Source organism: Impatiens glandulifera, unplaced genomic scaffold (assembly GCF_907164915.1).
Source record: "Impatiens glandulifera unplaced genomic scaffold, dImpGla2.1, whole genome shotgun sequence".
NCBI classification, from domain to species: Eukaryota; Viridiplantae; Streptophyta; class Magnoliopsida; order Ericales; family Balsaminaceae; genus Impatiens; species Impatiens glandulifera.
In genome coordinates, this window is record NW_025919205.1 from 22,561 (window position 1) to 34,180 (window position 11,620).

The following is an 11,620-nucleotide window of genomic DNA, read 5'->3' on the forward strand; positions in this document are numbered from 1 at the left end:
ACCGGCCCCGGCAAAAGAAAAGTCCGGAAGCAAGGGCAAGGAGAAGATAGTATTCTCGGAACCGCCCTCGTAAACAAGAGATGAGGAAGAATCGGCTTCCACGTCTGACCGAACCGATTCACAGAAAACCGATGAAGAAGGACCGAATGATGAAGAACATTCGGGTACAAGTCCCAACAATACCGGTGCAGCCGATAGCCTTGAGAACACTGATGGCGGTGCAGACGATCGAGAGGAGGAGGAGGAGGCTACCCCTGACAATGACCAAAGGATATCCGCGACCATTGTCCGAAATATCTTGGAGGGAATTGAACTGCGAGTTCAAGCGGTTGGCGCATTATACCGGGAATGGCACGAGTATCGATACGACAAACTTTTCAAACACATGCTACCGGGCCTAACCGACGAACAATGTTTCAGAAGGCTGAAGGAGATAGAGGAAACCGTTCTAAGCCTCACAAACGCCGAAACTCTTCACGAAGCCATGGACCGATGCGCCATCGTGAGACCGCGTGCTCGGCACAAAAGCTAACCGTACGTATCCGGAAGCTGAAAGAAAGGTACGTTGCGGGAACACCGAAGGCTAACCTACAGCTCTTGGTGTTAGAAAAGCTTGAGATAGCGAAAGGAGAACTCGCTGAAGAAATTGATCGGCTTGAAGCAGTGTTCAGACAGCGAGAAAAACCGCACTCACCAGCTCCTAAGACCAGTAACGGTCAGAACCGAAGTGAAATGCCTCCTCTAGCGGATCCGGCCATAAACGAGACCGGCGAAAGGATAAAAACTCCTTTCACCGGGCAAGGTGAAACTACTCAACCTGGGATTTCCGAACCGGGCATCACAGAAGAAAAGGTCAGGTCCCTTATTCAAGAGTTTGCAGACTCAACGGTTCACCCATTGGAGACAAAAGTCAAGAAAGCCTTGCGCCAAACACTCATGCTCGCCGAAAAGACGAGGGATAATCTCGTCAAGGCAGAGGAACGGATCACAAAAATCGAAGCCGACTACCGGGACGACACTATTATGCGCAACGAACATCTTCAATAAACTAAGGCCTTGGAAGATAAGACCTCAAGAATAGTGGATGACTTGGATCGGCTTGAAAGGGCAACCGAGCAACGTTTAATAGAGGTCACTGAGGATCTAGTCGGCTCGACTCTTGACAGGGTCACAGATCTTGAAAAGAAGAATGCGAGCCTTGAAGACCGCAACAACAAGCTTGAAGCCGACTTTAAGGCGCTAACCGAACATGTCAATGAGCTGATAAAAGTCAAGATCAATGCTGACATAGCGGTTGAGGAAGCCAACGCCCGAGCGGCTAAGGAAGTCCAAGATGCGCTGGATGAAGAAACGCGGAGAGCAAAGGAAGCACCGTGACTGTCTGAAGAAGAAATAGCCGAACGTGAACGAAACACAGCGGCTAGATATCCCGGACTTGCAAAGTCCATAACCGCTCAAGCTGCGGAGGATGCAGAGCGGTTGAATACTGAAAGACAAAGACTTGATGAATTTGCAACCGCTCACAAAAAGAAAAAGGCAGCTTCCTCCTCTTCGGTTCCAGCAAAACGAAAACGGAAAATATCAAAGAAGGCTCAGGTAGCCGGGCTGCTGGAGAGGATCACCGAAACAAATGTCGATACTCCACCAGACCCACCGCAATCCGAGGATGAAGATGAAGAGTATCTGGCGGAGCATTCTACAAGACAGCGAGTCTCTGATACGGTTCCAATCAGCACGGTTGGTCAACCGCAAGTTGAAGGTTCTTCCTCAAGATCGGACCAACCGGATAAGGAAAAACCGACCAAGGATATGATGGACGGTTTCAGATTCTCCGACTCAGAATAGGGGCTCACTTTTCTTAAACTAAGTTTATTTCGGTGTCTATATAATATTTTCCCTCTTTTGGTTATTTTCTCTCTATATATATAAAGCTATTTTTGAAACCGGCCTATACTGCATTTCTACATAGTTTTGATAATTTTAAATAAAATAATCAAAAAGGGAGAAATTGATAAGATAAAAGATAATAATTTTCCAAAATTTTTCTCAAAAGTTTTTCCAAAATTTTTCGAAAAATTCTCCCAAGTTAGTTTCAAAAAATCCGGTCAAATAAAGAACCGGCCTACGTTTGCAAACTTACATAGTTTTGATAATTTTAAATAAAATAATCAAAAAGGGAGAAATTGTTAGATAAAATTAGACCAGTTCACAAAACTTAACACATAAACCTTCCATGCAGGAACATTCGGAACACGACCGCACAAGGAAAGGATCGGCCAGAGTTAAAAACCAGAAACACTAGACAGCCGATCAGCCACAAGGCAAAGGAATAACCGGAAGCTGTCCGGTTAAACCAATCACACCGGAAGCCATTCGATTAAGTCAAATGACCGACCAACATAAGAAGATACTTTGGGTATCTGTTGAGAACGATACCAAAAGAACAGACTGAACACTTCCATATTCATACAAGTCTGAGGAAAGTCTGCAGGCTGCAGAAAACCGTCCTATAGGATCTTTCCACTTCGGGATAAGTCAGAAAGGAAATCTTCCAAGTACAGACAACTGTCTAACCAACAGTTACCACATTGAGTAAAAGATAAACCTAGCAGGTTTGTCTTACACAACGGATGAACAGACTGCCAAGTCTGTTAAATTGACCGCCAGGTCTGAACAATTGACCGCCAGGTCTGAATCACTGAACCTCTGCTCAGCCAATCAGATTCAAGGAAGTAAAATATGACCGTTGGCATATCTCACCTATAAAAGGAGCAGCTGAAGAAGAGTAAATGTGGGACAACAAAAAGTGAGATACAGTGAGACACAAGTGACACAGCGAGCAATTAATTTACAAGTGATAAGATTGTGTTCTATCTCTATAAAAGCTTAAGTGCTAAGTTGAAGTGTATTTACAATTTCGGTGTAAATTGTACGAATGTTATCGAGCAGGAAATAAGTCTCGATCGGATTGTATTTGTATTCCTTAGTGAATATCCTTCTCGCGATTTCGAGAGGAAGGGGTGACGTAGGAGATTTATCTCCGCACTAACTTATCTACACCGCTCCAACCTACTTGACTCTATCCAAACCGAATCACTAGGTTACAAAAACCGACCCATCAATCTTCAAACCTTTATCATCCAAAACCGGTTCTGCCTTTCTCGTGAGTGTGCTGCTTCAACCTAAAACAAACCTCTTCCGCGCTTGAACCTAGTTCAAGGGTTTGTGACAGTTTGTGTAGTATTGAAACCCCGGTGTTAATCTCTAACCGGATTAATCACCACCCTTTGAGTGAGACGCGCTAACCGGCCCAACCCCGGTCCTCCAGTCGCGACCTAGATCCTAACAGGTGACCCCCGGGAAGTCCTCGTGTCGCTCTCCTTTTTTAATTTTTTTAAAAAATTAACCAAATTAAGGATTAAATTGAATAAACGTTAATGTCGAACTCCTTTTTTAATGTCTTTACGAAAAAACCCAATATAAAAGCGTGAAACGTACGATTTAATATAAAAACACGTTAATTTCGAATGTTTTAATTGATATTAGATTTTTTACTAAAAAAAAGAAAATAAAAGCGTGAAAACTGATCGATTTGAAGAAACTAAGGTCGTAAGCGGCCTTCGGTTGTTTAAAACTCGTCCATTTCGAATTTCGTAAAAAAAGCATTTTTTTAATTAATTGATGATGTATCAAATGAATAAATTGTTCATCATATGACGGGTGCGATCATACCAGCACTAATGCACCGGATCCCATCAGAACTCCGCAGTTAAGCGTGCTTGGACGAGAGTAGTACTAGGATGGTTGACCCCCCCTGGGAAGTCCTCGTGTCGCACTCCTTTTTTATTTTTTTTAAAAACAATCAAATTAAGGATTAAATTGAATAAAAGTTAATGTCGAACTCATTTTTTAATGTTTTTACGAAAAAATACAAAATAAAAGTGTGAAAACGTACAATTTAATATAAAAACACGTTAATTTCGAACTTTTATTTTTGTTTTTGTGTTTTTTTATAAATATATATATAATATCATAATAACATATAAATTTGAAATATTTTTAATATTTTTAAGAAAAAACACAAAATGAAATCGTGAAAATGTACAATTTAAAATAAAAACACGTTAATTTCGAATGTTTTAATTGATATTTGATGTTTTTACGAAAACAAACAAAATATAAGCGTGAAAACGGATCAATTTGAAGAAACTGAGGTCGTAAACGGACTTCGATAGTTTAAAACTCGTCCATTACAAATTTAGTGAAAAAATCATTTATTAATTAATTGATGATGTATCAAATGAATAAATTGTTCATCATATGGCGAGTGCGATCATACCAGCACTAATACACCGGATCCCATCAAAACACCGCAGTTAAGCGTGCTTGGACGAGAGTAGTACTATGATGGTTCACCCCCTGGGAAGTCCTCGTGTCGCACTCCTATTTTAATTTTTATAAAAATCAATCAAATTAAGGATTAAATTGAATAAACGTTAATGTCGAACTCCTTTTTTAATGTTTTTACGAAAAAAATACAAAATAAAAGCGTGAAAACGTACGATTTAATATAAAAGCATGTTAATTTCGAACTTTCATTTTTGTTTTTGTGTTTTTTTTATAAAAAAATATATATAATATCATAAAAACATATAAATGTGAAATATTTTTAATATTTTATGAAAAAACACAAAATGAAAGCGTGAAAATGTACGATTTAATATAAAAACACGTTAATTTCGAATGTTTTAATTGATATTTGATGTTTTTACGAAAAAAAAAACAAAATATAAGCGTGAAAACATAACAATTTGAAGAAACTGAGGTCGTAAACGACCTTTGGTTGTTTAAAACTCGTCCATTTGAAATTTTGTGAAAAAATCATTTTTTTAATTAATTGATGATGTATCAAATGAATAAATTGTTCATCATATGACGGGTGCGATCATTCCAGCTTTAAAACACCAGATCCCATCAGAACTTCGTAGTTAAGCGTGCTTGGGCGAGAGTAGTACAAGGATGGGTGACCCCCGGGAAGTCCTCGGTTCGCTCTCCTTTTTTAATTTTTTTAAAAAATTAACCAAATTAAGGATTAAATTGAATAAACGTTAATGTCAAACTCCTTTTTTAATGTTTTTACGAAAAAACACAAAATAAAAGCGTGAAACGTACGATTTAATATAAAAACACGTTAATTTCGAATGTTTTAATTGATATTAGATTTTTTACGAAAAAAAAGAAAATAAAAACGTGAAAACTGATCGATTTGAAGAAACTAAGGTCGTAAGCGGCCTTCGGTTGTTTAAAACTCGTCCATTTCGAATTTCGTGAAAATAACATTTTTTTAATTAATTGATGATGTATCAAATGAATAAATTGTTCATCATATGACGGGTGCGATCATACCAGCACTAATGCACCGGATCCCATCAGAACTCCGTAGTTAATCGTGCTTTGACGAGAGTAGTACTATGATGGTTGACCCCCTGGGAAGTCCTCGTGTCGCACTCCTTTTTTAATTTTTTTAAAAAACAATAAAATTAAGGATGAAATTGAATAAACGTTAATGTCGAACTCCTTTTTTAATGTTTTTACGAAAAGAATATAAAATAAAAGCGTGAAAACGTACGATTTAATATAAAAGCACGTTAATTTCGAACTTTCATTTTTGTTTTTGTGTTTTTTTGTAAAAAAATATATATAATATCATAAAAACATATAAATTTGAAACCTTTGGTTGTTTAAAACTCGTCCATTTGAAATTTTGTGAAAAAATCATTTTTTTAATTAATTGATGATGTATCAAATGAATAAATTGTTCATCATATGACGGGTGCGATCATACCAGCTTTAAAACACCAGATCCCATCAGAACTTCGTAGTTAAGCGTGCTTGGGCGAGAGTAGTACTAGGATGGGTGACCCCCGGGAAGTCCTCGTGTTGCTCTCCTTTTTTAATTTTTGTAAAAAATTAACCAAATTAAGGATTAAATTGAATAAACGTTAATGTCGAACTCCTTTTTTAATGTTTTTACGAAAAAACACAAAATAAAAGCGTGAAACGTACGATTTAATATAAAAACACGTTAATTTCGAATGTTTTAATTGATATTAGATTTTTTACTAAAAAAAAGAAAATAAAAGCGTGAAAACTGATCGATTTGAAGAAACTAAGGTCGTAAGCGGCCTTCGGTTGTTTAAAACTCGTTCATTTCGAATTTCGTGAAAAAACATTTTTTTTAATTAATTGATGATGTATCAAATGAATAAATTGTTCATCATATGACGGGTGCGATCATACCAACACTAATGCACCGGATCCCATCAGAACTCCGCAGTTAAGCGTGCTTGGACGAGAGTAGTACTAGGATGGTTGACCCCCTGGGAAGTCTTTGTGTCGCACTCCTTTTTTTATTTTTTTTAAAAACAATCAAATTAAGGATTAAATTGAATAAAAGTTAATGTCGAACTCCTTTTTTAATGTCTTTACGAAAAATACAAAATAAAAGCGTGAAACGTACGATTTAATATAAAAACACGTTAATCTCAAACTTTTATTATTATTTTTGTGTTTTTTAAAAAAACATACAAAATATAATTAAAACATATAAATTTGAAATCTTTTTAATATTTTTACGAAAAAACACAAAATAAAAACGTGAAAACGTACAATTTAATATAAAAACATGTTAGATTCGAATGTTTTGATTGATATTTGATGTTTTTACGAAAAAATAAAATTATATCGTAAAAACGATCGATTTAAAGAAACCGAGGTCGTAAACGGCCTTCGGCCGTTTAAAACTCGTCCATTTCAAATTTCGTGAAAAAATTCATTTTTTTAATTAATTGATGATGTATCAAATGAATAAATTGTTCATCATATGACGGGTGCGATCATACCAGCTTTAAAGCACCGGATCCCATTAGAACTTCGTAGGTAAGCGTGCTTGGGCGAGAGTAGTACTAGGATGGGTGACCCCCGGGAAGTCCTCGTGTCGCTCTCCTTTTTTATTTTTTTTTAAAAAATAACCAAATTAAGGATTAAATTGAATAAACGTTAATGTCGAACTCCTTTTTTTAATATTTTAACGAAAAAACACAAAATAAAAGCGTGAAAACATACGATTTAATATAAAAACACGTTAATTTCGAACTTTTATTATTATTTTTGTGTTTTTTTAAAAAAACATACAAAATATCATAAAAATAAAAATTTGAAATCTTTTTAATATCTTTACGAAAAAACACAAAATACAAGAGTGAAAACGTACGATTTATTATAAAAACACATTAATTTCGAATGTTTTAAGTTATATTTGATATTTTTACGAAAAAACACAAAATAAAAGCAAGAAAACGTAAAATTTAAGAAAAACACGTTATTTCGATTTGATTTTTGAAGTTTTTTTACGAAAAAAAACAAAATTAAAGCGTGAAAACGGATTGATTTGAAGAAACTTAGGTCGTAAACGGCCTTCGGCCGTTTAATGTCGCACTTCTTTTTTAATATTTTTACGAAAAATCACTAAATAAAAGCGTGAAAACGTACAATTTAATATAAAAACACGTTAATTTCGAATGTTTTAATTTATATTTGATTTTTTACGAAAACAAAACAAAATAAAAGCGTGAAAACTGATCGATTTGAAGAAACTTAGGTCGTAAACGGCTTTCGGTTGTTTAAAACTCGTCCATTTAGAATTTCATGAAAAAAGCATTTTTTTAATTAATTGATGATATATCAAATGAATAAATTGTTCATCATATGATGGGTGTGATCATACAAGCACTAATGCACCGGATCCCATCAGAAGTCCGTAGTTAAGCGTGCTTGGACGAGAGTAGTACTAGGATGGTTGACCCCCTGGGAAGTCCTCGTGTCGCATTCCTTTTTTAATTTTTTTAAAAAACAATCAAATTAAGGATTAAATTGCATAAACGTTAATGTCGAACTCCTTTTTAATGTTTTTACGAAAAAACACAAAATAAAAGCGTGAAACGTATGATTTAATATAAAAACACGTTAATCTCGAACTTTTATTATTATTTTTGTGTTTTAAAAAAAAACATACAAAATATAATAAAAACATATAAATTTGAAATCTTTTTAATTTTTTTACGAAAAAACACAAAATAAAAACGTGAAAACGTACAATTTAATATAAAAACATGTTAGATTCGAATGTTTTAATTGATATTTGATGTTTTTACGAAAAATAAAATTAAATCGTAAAAACGGATCGATTTAAAGAAACCAAGGTCGTAAACGGCCTTCGGCCGTTTAAAACTCGTCCATTTCGAATATCGTGAAAAAAATCATTTTTTTAATTAATTGATGATGTATCAAATGAATAAATTGTTCATCATATGACGGGTGCGATAATACCAGCTTTAAAGCACCGGATCCCATTAGAACTTCGTAGTTAAGCGTGCTTGGGCGAGAGTAGTACTAGGATGGGTGACCCCCGGGAAGTCCTCGTGTCGCTCTCCTTTTTTAATTTTTTTTAAAAAATAACCAAATAAAGGATTAAATTGAATAAACGTTAATGTCGAACTACTTTTTTAATGTTTTTACGAAAAAACACAAAATAAAAGCTTGAAAACGTACGATTTAATAAAAAACACGTTAATTTCGAAATTTTATTATTGTTTTTGTGTTTTTTTAAAAAAACATACAAAATATCATAAAAAAATAAAAATTTGAAATATTTTTAATATCTTTACGAAAAAATATAAAATAAAAGCGTGAAAACGTACGATTTATTATAAAAACACATTAATTTCGAATGTTTTAATTTATATTTGATATTTTTACGAAAAAACACAAAACAAAAGCAAGAAAACGTAAAATTTAAGAAAAACACGTTATTTCGATATGATTTTTGAAGTGTTTTTACGAAAAAAAACAAAATTAAAGCGTGAAAACGGATCGATTTGAAGAAACTGAGGTCGTAAACGGCCTTCGGCTATTTAATGTCGCACTTCTTTTTAAATATGTTTACGAAAAATAATAAAATAAAAGCGTGAAAACGTACAATTTAATATAAAAACACGTTAATTTCGAATGTTTTAATTTATATTTGATTTTTTACGAAAACAAAACAAAATAAAAGCGTGAAAACTAATCGATTTGAAGAAACATAGGTCGTAAGCGGCCTTCGGTTGTTTAAAACTCGTCCACTTCGAATTTCGTGAAAAAAAAAAATCATTTTTTTAATTAATTGATGATGTATCAAATGAATAAATTGTTCATCATATGACGGGTGCGATCATACCAGCTTTAAAGCACCGGATCCAATCAGAACTTCGTAGTTAAGCGTGCTTGGGCGAGAGTAGTACTAGGATGGGTGACCCCCGGGAAGTCCTCGTGTCGCTCTCCTTTTTTAATTTTTTAAAAAAATAACCAAATTAAGGATTAAATTGAATAAACGTTAATGTCGAACTCCTTTTTTAATGTTTCTACGAAAAAACACAAAATAAAAGCGTGAAAACGTACGATTTAATATAAAAACACGTTAATTTCGAACTTTTAATATTATTTTTGTGTTTTTTTAAAAAAACATACAAAATATCATAAAAACATATAAATTTAAAATCTTTTTAATATCTTTACGAAAAAAAACAAAATAAAAGCGTGAAAACGTACGATTTATTATAAAAACACATTAATTTCGAATGTTTTAATTTATATTTGATACTTTTACGAAAAAACACAAAATAAAAGCAAGAAAACGTAAAATTTAAGAAACACGTTATTTCGATTTGATTTTTGAAGTTTTTTTACGAAAAAAAACAAAATTAAAGCGTGAAAACAGATCGATTTGAAGAAACTGAGGTCGTAAACGGCCTTCGGCTGTTTAATGTCGCACATCCTTTTTAATATTTTTACGAAAAAAATACAAAATAAAATCGTGAAAACTTAAGATATAATATAAAAACACGTTAATTTCGAACTTTTATTTTTATTTTTGTGTTTTTTTATAAAAAAAACATACAAAATATAATAAGAATATATAAATTTGAAATCTGTTTAATATTTTTACGAAAAAACACAAAATAAAAGCGTGAAAATGTACAATTTAATATAAAAACACGTTAATTTCGAATATTTTAATTAACATTAGATTTTTTACGAAAAAAAGAAAAATAAAAGCGTGAAAACTGATCGATTTGAAGAAACTGAGGTCGTAAACGGCTATCGGTAGTTTAAAACTTGTCCATTTCAAATTTTGTGAAAAAATAATTTTTTTAATTAATTGATGATGTATCAAATGAATAAATTGTTCATCATATGACGGGTGCGATCATACCAGCACTAATGCACCGGATCCCATCAGAACTCCGCAGTTAAGCGTGCTTGGGCGAGAGTAGTACTAGGATGGTTGACCCCCTAGGAAGTTCTCGTGTCGCACTCCTTTTTTAAATTTTTTTAAAAAACAATCAAATTAAGGATTAAATTGAATAAACGTTAATGTCGAACTCCTTTTTTTAATGTTTTTACGAAAAAATACAAAATAAAAGCGTGAAAATGTACGATTTAATATAAAAGCACGTTAATTTCGAACTTTTATTTTTGTTTTTGTGTTTTTTTATAAAAAAATATATATAATATCATAAAAATATATTAATTTGAAATATTTTTAATATTTTATGAAAAAACACAAAATGAAAGCGTGAAAATGTACGATTTAATATAAAAACACGTTAATTTCGAATGTTTTAATTAATATTTGATGTTTTTACGAAAAAAAACAAAATATAAGCGTGAAAACAGATCAATTTGAAGAAACTGAGGTCGTAAACGGCCTTTGATAGTTTAAAACTCGTCCATTTGAAATTTTGTGAAAAAATCATTTTTTAATTAATTGATGATGTATCAAATGAATAAATTGTTCATCATATGACGGGTGCGATCATATCAGCTTTAAAACAACGGATCCCATCAGAACTTCGTAGTTAAGCGTGCTTGGGCGAGAGTAGTACTAGGATGGGTGACCCCCGGGAAGTCCTCGTGTCGCTCTCCTTTTTTAATTTTTTTAAAAAATTAACCAAATTAAGGATTAAATTGAATAAACGTTAATGTCGAACTCTTTTTTTAATGTTTTTACGAAAAAATACAAAATAAAAGCGTGAAACGTACGATTTAATATAAAAACACGTTAATTTCGAATGTTTTAATTGATATTAGATTTTTTACTAAAAAAAAGAAAATAAAAGCGTGAAAACTGATCGATTTGAAGAAACTAAGGTCGTAAGCGGCCTTCGGTTGTTTAAAACTCGTCCATTTCAAATTTCGTGAAAAAAGCATTTTTTTTAATTAATTGATGATGTATCAAATGAATAAATTGTTCATCATATGACGGGTGTGATCATACCAGCACTAATGCACCGGATCCCATCAGAACTCCGCAGTTAAGCGTGCTTGGACGAGAGTAGTACTAGGATGGTTGACCCCTGGGAAGTCCTCGTGTCGCACTCCTTTTTTATTTTTTTTAAAAACAATCAAATTAAGGATTAAATTGAATAAAAGTTAATGTCGAACTCCTTTTTTAATGTTTTTACGAAAATATACAAAATAAAAGTGTGAAAACATACAATTTAATATAAAAACACATTAA

At 33.0% G+C, this 11,620-nt stretch overlaps 12 non-coding genes and 1 pseudogene across 12 annotated transcripts; all 13 read left to right on the forward strand.

Annotated features, from left to right (window-relative positions):
• The first annotated feature begins 3,718 nt into the window (after positions 1–3,718).
• On the forward strand, positions 3,719–3,839 carry LOC124917675. Its single transcript, XR_007097190.1, has one exon. It is a non-coding gene; the product is annotated as a 5S ribosomal RNA (ribosomal RNA).
• Positions 3,840–4,325: 486 nt separating this feature from the next.
• Positions 4,326–4,444, forward strand: LOC124917657. The gene has a single exon (XR_007097177.1). It is a non-coding gene; the product is annotated as a 5S ribosomal RNA (ribosomal RNA).
• A 493-nt stretch (positions 4,445–4,937) lies between these two features.
• On the forward strand, positions 4,938–5,055 carry LOC124917670 (annotated as a pseudogene).
• A 337-nt stretch (positions 5,056–5,392) lies between these two features.
• LOC124917656 lies at positions 5,393–5,511 on the forward strand. The gene has a single exon (XR_007097176.1). It is a non-coding gene; the product is annotated as a 5S ribosomal RNA (ribosomal RNA).
• Positions 5,512–5,831: 320 nt separating this feature from the next.
• LOC124917660 lies at positions 5,832–5,949 on the forward strand. Its single transcript, XR_007097180.1, has one exon. It is a non-coding gene; the product is annotated as a 5S ribosomal RNA (ribosomal RNA).
• A 337-nt stretch (positions 5,950–6,286) lies between these two features.
• On the forward strand, positions 6,287–6,405 carry LOC124917653. The gene has a single exon (XR_007097174.1). It is a non-coding gene; the product is annotated as a 5S ribosomal RNA (ribosomal RNA).
• A 483-nt stretch (positions 6,406–6,888) lies between these two features.
• On the forward strand, positions 6,889–7,006 carry LOC124917661. Its single transcript, XR_007097181.1, has one exon. It is a non-coding gene; the product is annotated as a 5S ribosomal RNA (ribosomal RNA).
• Positions 7,007–7,772: 766 nt separating this feature from the next.
• LOC124917658 lies at positions 7,773–7,891 on the forward strand. The gene has a single exon (XR_007097178.1). It is a non-coding gene; the product is annotated as a 5S ribosomal RNA (ribosomal RNA).
• Positions 7,892–8,374: 483 nt separating this feature from the next.
• Positions 8,375–8,492, forward strand: LOC124917659. The gene has a single exon (XR_007097179.1). It is a non-coding gene; the product is annotated as a 5S ribosomal RNA (ribosomal RNA).
• A 771-nt stretch (positions 8,493–9,263) lies between these two features.
• Positions 9,264–9,381, forward strand: LOC124917663. The gene has a single exon (XR_007097183.1). It is a non-coding gene; the product is annotated as a 5S ribosomal RNA (ribosomal RNA).
• Positions 9,382–10,298: 917 nt separating this feature from the next.
• LOC124917652 lies at positions 10,299–10,417 on the forward strand. Its single transcript, XR_007097173.1, has one exon. It is a non-coding gene; the product is annotated as a 5S ribosomal RNA (ribosomal RNA).
• A 490-nt stretch (positions 10,418–10,907) lies between these two features.
• LOC124917667 lies at positions 10,908–11,025 on the forward strand. Its single transcript, XR_007097187.1, has one exon. It is a non-coding gene; the product is annotated as a 5S ribosomal RNA (ribosomal RNA).
• Positions 11,026–11,363: 338 nt separating this feature from the next.
• Positions 11,364–11,481, forward strand: LOC124917674. The gene has a single exon (XR_007097189.1). It is a non-coding gene; the product is annotated as a 5S ribosomal RNA (ribosomal RNA).
• Positions 11,482–11,620: the final 139 nt, after the last annotated feature.